Source organism: Zea mays, chromosome 1 (genome assembly GCF_902167145.1).
Source record: "Zea mays cultivar B73 chromosome 1, Zm-B73-REFERENCE-NAM-5.0, whole genome shotgun sequence".
NCBI lineage: Eukaryota > Viridiplantae > Streptophyta > Magnoliopsida > Poales > Poaceae > Zea > Zea mays.
Window position 1 is genome coordinate 176,890,835 of NC_050096.1, and position 9,635 is coordinate 176,900,469.

The following is a 9,635-nucleotide window of genomic DNA, read 5'->3' on the forward strand; positions in this document are numbered from 1 at the left end:
GAAATTTTATACAGCTCACTAATAATAACACACATATGTGGAAGTATGAGCGACACTTACAATGCAAACATCATTACAAGTTGCACGTCGAGTCTCTGAAGGTTCATCATTAACCACATGTCCTCGAATGTAACAACGGCCTTTTGGTTCGAACCAATAAAAGCATGGTCTGGTATATGCACACTGATGGTGTCGATGCCAACCGATGATGCCCGCATGTACCAGTCATGCAACCTTTTAACACCAGCCGGGACCTTTCTTAGTTTGTCAAGAGGTAGCAGAGGTCTGCCCGGCACATATTTTTTAGGCACGTTTTTGTAATCTGCCTTAGTTGGCTTCTTTATCTTTGCGGCCGTTGCCTCAGCCTTTTTTGCAGACTCCTCGTGCTCGGCCAAATCAACAGTTTGTGACGTGAGGCTCCGTCCAATCCCTTTCAAAAACCGAACTGTGCCAGCAGTAGTAGCTTTACTCTTCTTTTTCTGATACGGGGACACCAATTTTGGTATAGGAAGTTTAGATTTCTTTGATGGTCGTGGATCGTTTGATGGCTGTGGAGAAGGTGGATCCCTTGATGGTGGCGTAGACAGTGGGTCACCAAGAGGATGGGGAGGAGAAGGTGGTGGAGCCCTGAATGGTGATGCTTGTGGCGGAGACGGTGGGTCAGAAAAAGGATGAGGAGCAGCATGTGAAGTTTGAGGAGGTGAGGATGGATGTACAATAGGAACAGCAATTTGAGAAGGCGGAGACGGTTGGGCCTGCGACGCCTGCGACGAATTCGACCAATCAAGCAATTCGACATCCCTTCGAGGCCAAAGGATAAAATTCTTGATAGCTTGTCCAAGTTTCTCGATACCTTCGGGCCCAGGGATGTCTAGCATGTCGTCCTCGGATCCTTGGACGACCGTCGTCACTTCTACTTTGCAATAATCATCTGGAATATCGTTTCCATGGAACTTGCGTCCTGGGATCACAAGGCCTGTGGCTACTATCTTTGTACGTTTATTGTTAATACCATATCTTATAACCAGTGTGCACGCCACAGGCCTTGTGATGTCATCAACTGGATAACGGTCCTTATTTCCCGTTGAAGCAACAGAGCTTGGTAATGTCGTACAATCTGTGGAAGCCGGCGGTTGAGCTGCTGGAATTATTTGTATCTGTGGAGTGGTCATCTGTTGAACAGACATCGCACTCGCCAACTGTTGCATCAATTCTGGAGGAGGATTCGATAGCATTTGAGACATCATGGCTTTGAACTCTTTCTTGGCCTCCTCCTTAAAATAATCCGCGATCTCTTCCTTGTATCGATCACGTTTCTTGTACAGACCTTCCCACTGTGGTCCGAATCCTTCCTTCCATCCTTCCTTAGACGAGATTCCTCGTACACGACCAGGATGCTCAGGGTTACCGAGACCAGCTGTTAGGATGTCTCTTTCCCTTTGTGGCTTAAAAGTTCCTTCGCTCTGCTTAGCTGCCATTGTATATATGTTTTTTGCCGCTTCTTCGACAATGGGATCATCAAAAGATACACCGGTCTCGGTTTCCCTTGGTTTTCTAGCACGGAGCCAATTTGCTGCCCTTTCACCAAGTTGCTCGGACAGCGTCGGCAACCCTGCGGCCTTCTTCTCGGCGTCTTCTTGTGTCCATTTAGGAACCTGACGCTTGTAACCACCTGTGCCTAGGTGGTGGCGGTACTTGTTCTTCTTTGATAGTTCTGAATTTGCCTCACTTAGAGATATGAAATCAGGGCTGCTCCTCTGCTCTAGAAATACTGCCCACTGACCTGCTGAGGTTTTATATTTTTTGGTCGGGTCCAGACCTTTCTTTGCAAACTTTGTGTTCATCTCAGACCTCCAGTTTCGGAAATTTATTGCAAGCTGCTTCATCGTGTATTCCTTCACGAGTTCTTCTGAACCCCGAGGCAGAACGAACCTCATTAATAGCTTATTCCATATTTGATTCTTGACATCATCTGACACATCTCTCCACTGTCGTATTGTTATGTCAAGATTATCTCTAACTAAAAACCCAAGTGCATTCCGGAACTTAGGTAGTGCCTCTTCTGGAGCTAGGGGCTGACCTTTCGGGCTCACGTCTGAGATTTTGTATGTTTTGTCGGGAAATTTGTTCAGCCCCCTGTCACCTCTTTTTCGATCGCTCTGCTTCCTTTTCCTTGATGTCTCGGTTGTTGTCTTGGTCTGTTCCGGTGCGTCTTGGGTCGGCTCCGGTACGTCTTCGTATCGTGCCACAGCTTCTTCGAGTATCGCACGAAATTCAGACACGACCTCCTATTCATGTAATAAAATGCACAAGAGATCATGCATGTGAAATCATTAGGGTACACATACGAAGCTAAAGATGCGTACTTTTACCTCAGCTTCTCGTGGATCATAAGTAGGGTCACGTTGCAACTCACGGAGAGCGGCCCTATCTATGCTAGTGGTAGGAAAAGGGTCGCTAGGCGTTTCATATCCTTCACTGCTGGATTGTTCTTGAGCAACACTCTAGTCCATGTGCTCGGGCACTAATCCTTGGTCCTTGATCGGAGAACTCATTGAGCTATATATACAAATACATAAGCAATAATTAAATACATATTAACACATATTAACGTAAGCAATAATTAAATTCATATTAACAAATAGTATAATTAAATACATCCTCGCGGGCACTAAACCCTTAACCCTAACCATAACCCAAAACCCTAACCCTAACCCTAACCCTAACCCTAACCCTAAACCCTTAACCCTAACCCTAACCCGAACCCTTAACCCAAAACCCGAACCCTTAACCCTAAACCCTAACCCTAACCCTAACTATAACCCTTAACCCTAACCCTAAACCCTTAACCCTAACCCTAACCCAAAACCCGAACCCTTAACCCAAAACCCGAACCCTTAACCCTAAACCCTAACCCTAACCCTAACTATAACCCTTAACCCTAACCCAAAACCCGAACCCTTAACCCAAAACCCGAACCCTTAACCCTAACCCTAACCCTAACCCTAAACCCTAACCCTTAACCCTAACCCTAACTATAACCCTTAACCCTAACCATAACCCTAAACCCTAACCATATAGTATCGTATAGTCGTATAGTATCGTGTAGGACGGGGAGAGAGTCGCATAGGACGTATAAAGAGGGAGAGACGGAGAATCGTATGGATATTATCGAGTTACGTATAGAGAGGGAGAGAGGGAGAGTCGTATAGGACGAGGAGAGGGAGAGAGGGAGAGTCGCATAGGACGTATAGAGAGGGAGAGAGGGAGAGTCGTACGGAAATTATCGAGTTCAGATCGAATTCGGATCGGATCGGATACGTATATTATCGAGTTGTGACGGATAAAATTACAATGTATATATTCAACATACATTTGAACACATATGAACACACATATATATATTGAACACATATGAACACACATATATATTGAACACATACATTTGAACACATATGAACACATATATATATTGAACACATACATTTGAACACATATATAACACACATATGAATAAAAATAAGTATTGTATGAGCCCTTCTTTTGTATGAGCCCTCTATCTCTCTCCCTCTCTCTCTATCTCTCTCCCTCTCTCTACATTTGAATACATTTGAACACATTTGAATACATTTGTATGAGCCCTCTATCTCTCTCCCTCTCTCTCTATCTCTCTCCCTCTCTCTACATTTGAATACATTTGAACACATTTGAATACATTTGTATGAGCCCTCTATCTCTCTCCTCTCCCTCTATCTCTCTCCCTCTCTCTATCTCTCTCCTCTCCCTCCTCTCTCTCTCTCACCCTCCTCTCCCTCCCTCTATCTCTCTCCCTCTCCTTCCTCTCTCTTCCTCCCTCTCGGCGGCGGGCGGCGCGCGCGCCCTCCTCTCTCCTCCCTCTCCCTCTCCCTCCTCTCTCTTCCCTCTCCCTCTCCTTCATCTCTCTTCCTCCCTCTCGGCGGCGGCGCGTGCCCTAGGGTTTACTAAAACGCGGCGGCGGCGGCGGCGGCCCGGCGCGGTAGACGGCGGCGGTACAGATTAGGGGAAAGAGAAAGAAACCTGGAGACGGCGGTGCGGGGGCGGGAATGGCGGCGTGGGGACGGGCGCGGGGACGATCGCCGGCGAAACCCTCGGGGTCGAAATCCAGCAGCCTGACGGCGTCGTCTTGAAGTGAACTGGCGCCAGGGACTTGTAAATTTTTCGGCTCCCGCGCGCCACCCTTTATATAGGCGCCATTTCTACTGGCGGTTGACAACGAGAACCGCCAGTAGAAATGGCTTCCACAAACTGTAGAAGTATTTCTACTGGCGGTTGACAACGAGAACCGCCAGTAGAAACTATTTCTACTGGCGGTTGTCATAGAGAACCGCCAGTAGAAATGGCTTCTACAGTCTGTGGAAGCCATTTCTACTGGCGGTTCTCTATGACAACCGCCAGTAGAAATAGTTTTTTATTATTATTTAACATAGTTTTTTATATATTGTTTTACTTCACTTTTTATATATTATATTAAGTATACTTTTATATATTGTTTAGTATACTTTTACCTCTCTCCATCCCCTCTCTCTCCCCTCTCCCTCTCCATCCTCTCCTCTCTTTCCATCCTCTCTCTCTCCTCTCTCTCCATCCTCTCCTCTCTTTCCATCCTCTCTCTCCTCTCCACTCTCTCTTCCCTCTCCCTCTCCATCCTCTATCTCCTCTCCACTCTCTCTCCCCTCTCCCTCTCCATCCTCTCTCTCCATCCCCTCTCTCTCTCCTCTCTCTCCATCCTCTCTCTCTCCTCTCTCTCCATCCTCTCTCTCCTCTCCCTCTCCTCTCTCTCCTCTCTCTCTCCCTCTCCTCTCTCTCTATAAAGTCAATAGAAAGTCATGTAAAATTGTAAATGGTAGCCACGAAAATTGAATGAAGACAATTACATGCTTCGGTTTGTCGCTAACAATAATCAATTACATGACAAGTTCCTAACAATAATCAATTACATGACAAGTATATAATCTAGGAAGCTATTGTTCTGCCTTGTCCATCGTGGCGTACCCAGGGCAACGAATTGCGTGGGATGCTTCGCTCAACGTTCCTTATCTTGGTTGGATGGTCTATGAAAAGAGACATGTCGTTGAACTGGTTAAAATTCTCTAAATCAGATACACCATCAACTCCTATAGCTTGTTGTTTTCCAGGAAAAACTACATGCTTCGGTTTGTCGGTGCTTTTCTTCTCATTGTTAGAAATGATCTGTTCAGCATAGAAGACCTGTGCAGCACGATTAGCAAGGATCCATGGGTCATCTTTGTAACCTACCTTACTTAGATCAAGAACTCTGACCCCATAGTTGTCTACCGTGACATGTTTGTCTTCAACCCATTGACATCGGAAAACCGAGATCTGAAATGTACCATAGTCTAGTTCCCATATGTCCTCAATAAAGCCAAAATATGTAATGATCTCACCAGTTTCATCATCTATGGCCTCGCATCGAACACCACTGTTTTGTGACATGCTCTTTTTGTCCTTGGACTTGGTACAAAATGTGAATCCACTAATGTCATAGGTTTGCCATGTTGTGACCTGGCGTGATGGTCCAGATGCCAAGCCCTTGATGGTTTGTTCTTCTATTGTTTCTCCACGTGGAATGTCCTTCACCATTAGCCATGTGTTGAACCGCTGCTTATGTTGCTTCATTACCCAATCATCTGTATGCCCAGGATTTTGCTCGCGAAGCTCATTGATGTGTTGTTGGATAAATGGCTCCATTATCGTTAGCTGATGTAGGATGCTCTGATGTGCCTCAAGTACTATATCGTAATCCGGTGGGATGAAAGATTTCCGTCCCATCCTCCCGCTTCCATACAGTCTACCCTCGTGTCGTGACGGAGGCAGACCTATTGCAACCTGGTCTTTTAGGATACTATTGCAGAATGGACCTCCGGACTCAATGGCCTCTTCGGTACAGTACCCCTCTATCATGGATGCCTCAGGACGAGCACGGGTTGATACATAGCCATTCAGTATTGACATGAAACGCTCATACGTCCACATTTCATGCAAGTACATAGGACCCAATGCCTCTATTTGTGGCACCAAGTGCACCACAAGGTGCACCATAATATCAAAGAACGATGGAGGGAAACACATCTCAAACTGTGATATTGTCTCCACTGCGAATTCCTGAAGAGATGCCAACTCATCACGGCCAATTACCTTTTGTGAAATCCTGTTGAAAAAGTAGCACAACCGTGTGATTGCCATCTTTAAAAACAAAGGATTTATAGCCCTGATGGCAATAGGTAGGAATGTAGTCAGCATGACATGGCAATCATGTGAGTTGTAGTTGGTGATTGTCAGGTCTTTCATTGACACAATACTCCGTATGCTAGAGCAGAATCCGGATGGGACTTTCAAATTCTTAAGCCAAACACACATCGCATGTTTCTCATCTACATTGAGATTGTAGCTTGCTGCTGGGAGATGGTACTTCCCATTTTCTTGAAGAACGGGATGTAGTTCCTTTTTTATGCCTAAATCTACCAAGTCCATGCGTGAATTGAGCCCTTCTTTTGTTTTGCCCTTTATGTCTAGCAAGGTGCCCATTATGCTTTCAAACACGTTCTTCTGAACGTGCATACCATCGATCGCATGCCGCACATCTAACTCTTTCCAGTAAGGCAAGTACTCGAAGAAAATAGACTTCTTCTTGAATATAGCCCCCGAAGCTGGTTTGACATCCTTCCTTGTTTTTCCGTCTTTTGTCTTCTTCCCGAAAACAAACTTGATATTCCTGACTATTTCAAAAACTCTATGACCTCTATTGTTACCCGATGGAGCAGTAGAATGTAGTTCACCATTATTGTCGAAGTACTTATCCATCTTTCGCATGCGGTACCTGTGTCCTTCCAATAAAAAGCGTCTGTGCCTCATGTAAACTATCTTCCTAGATGCAGCAAGGGATACGTAAGCAGTTCCATCAATGCATACTGTGCAACCAACCTTTCCCTTAAACTGGCCTGATAATGTGAAGAGAGCAGGGTAATCGTTGATCGTAACAAAAAGAATTGCTCTCAGCGTGAATGAACCTTTACGATACTCATCCAACATTTGAACACCTGTTTCCCACAATATTTTCATATCCTCCATTAAGGGCTCCAAAAATACATCCATGTCAACTCCAGGTTGTGTAGGTCCAGAAATAAGGATGGTTAGCAAAATGTACTTCCGTTTCTGCATCAACCATGGAGGAAGGTTGTATATGGTGAGGATCACCGGCCATGTGCTATGCTTGCTGCTCCTCTCAGCAAATGGGTTCATTCCATCAGTACTCAGTGCGAACCTAACATTTCTCGGTTCATCGGCAAAGTCTCGGTGGTTGTCATTGAAATCTTGCCACTGCTTCCCATCGGCTGGATGTCGAAGCTTCCCATCGTTTTTGTGCTCATCAGAAGCATGCCAGCTCATAAGTCTGGCATCCTCAGGATTAGCGAACAAACACCTCAATCGATCGACGACGGGGAGGTACCACATCACCAAAGCAGGAATCTTTTTGAGCGCATAATAGTCTACTTCTTTTTCTTTGCTCGTGGATTTTGAAGTCTTTTTTTGGGCTTTCTTTCGCTTCTTCCCTTTAGACACGGATGCAACACACTCTTCGTCCTCTCGATAGTCTTTATTCGTCTTGTACCTACTTGCACCGCACTTTGGGCAGCTCTCCAAGTCTTTACAATCATCACCTCGATAAAGGATACAGTGATTTCTACATGCGTGGATCTTCTCCACACCCATAGTGAGCGGACTGATTAGTTTCTTTGCATAGTACGTGTTAGCAGGCACATTGTTCTCCTTTGGAAGCATGTCTGCGATAATACTCAAGAACGCATCGAAGCCAGCATCAGACACACCATATTTAGCTTTTAACATCAACAGCTTTAGCACAGACCGGAGCGTCGTGAACTCTTTGGTACAACCCTTAGACTCGTCGTACAAAGGCTCTTCTGCTGCCTTCTTCAGGGACTCCATACCTTTCATTAAGAACATCGATTGATCTGTATGACGACGCAACATTGCCTCTAGCAACTCTGCATCTTCCTCATCCATAACACTTGGCAGAACATGAGGTCTATCATGTTCATTTCCTCGAGCGTAACCATGATCAGTAACATTTTGCACTACATGTTCGCTCTGTGGAAGAGGTTGGTGTGTCTCGTGAACGAACTGAAATCTATCGTCGATGTTCTCAGGGTTTCCAGTCGTATAAGGCGAAGAGCTACCCTCTCCATGCTTTGTCCAAATTGTGTAATCCTTCATAAATCCTCGGCATACCAGATGAGATATGATTTGTTTTGTGTCATTAAATACAGCAGCATTTTTGCAGTCCATGCATGGACAATATATGTGTTTTGTCTTTGTTCTCCAAGCATGGTTCGTAGCGACATCAATAAACCTATGGACCTCGGATATGTATGATGGATCTAGCCTTGATAAGTTATACATCCAGGATGTCCTCTCCATCACCACCTGTCGGGAAGGATGAAGGGGTGAAACCCTATATCCAAAATGTGGCTAAATTTAAGGAAAATGAACAAAAATTGGCAAGAGGAACATAAAACTAAACTTTCCTAGCCATACTCTTCTCTCTAACACATGGTGAAGGCCTAGTTCCAAAATTGAGCAAAGATGAACAATAATTGGCAATTAAAACATAATTAAACCAACTTTCATAGCAACTAATAAAAACAATCTTAATTACCAAACCTATCTTCTTCTCTCTCCACACAACACATGAACCATTCATTAAACAACTTAATATGTCATGGATAAACTGATTTGAGAACTAAACATGAAAAAGGAGAGAGGATAGACAAAATCTAACCATATTAAACAACTTTATTTGAGCGAATAGAGCAAAAATGTGGCTAAAATGTGGCTAAAATTGAGAGAGGATACACTCTCTCTCCAATGGTGAAACCCTAGATCCAAAATGTGGCTAAAATTGAGCAAAAATGAATAAAAATTGACATTAGCAACATAAACCAACCTTTCTTAGCAATCTTCTTCCAAAAAATGAAGATCAAAACCTCTCCCCATGTATTTTGTGAATTCTGGACCTCCAAAATCGCCTCCAATGGAAGTTGGCTGCGAGCATACAGTTCACTGTCGGGGGAAGAGGGGTATTTATAACAGACACTTCACTGGCAGTTGTCTTTAAAAACCGCCAGTGAAAATTGATTTCCACTGGCGGTTGTCTTTAAAAACCGCCAGTGGAAATAGGATGTTTCCACTGGCGGTTAAGTTAAGATAACCGCCAGTGGAAATCAATTTTCACTGGCGGTTTGTGTAACACAACCGCCAGTGGAAACATCCTATTTCCACTGGCGGTTGTGTTAAGATAACCGCCAGTGGAAATAGGTTTCCACTGGCGGTTTTTAAAGCCGGGCCCACCTGTTTCTTTCACTGACGTTTGATAACGGAAACCGCCAGTGAAAAGTTGAACGTGCCGCAGGCTTTGAGCTTATTTGTACTAGTGCTGGTGGCCGCGCACGAAGGGGAGGCGCGGCGCATGAGGCCGCGAGGTGGGCGCGAGGCGGGGACGACGACGCTCTCGGCGACGTGAAGTGGCTGCCGATGTCCATGCCGGCGGTGGCGGGCGG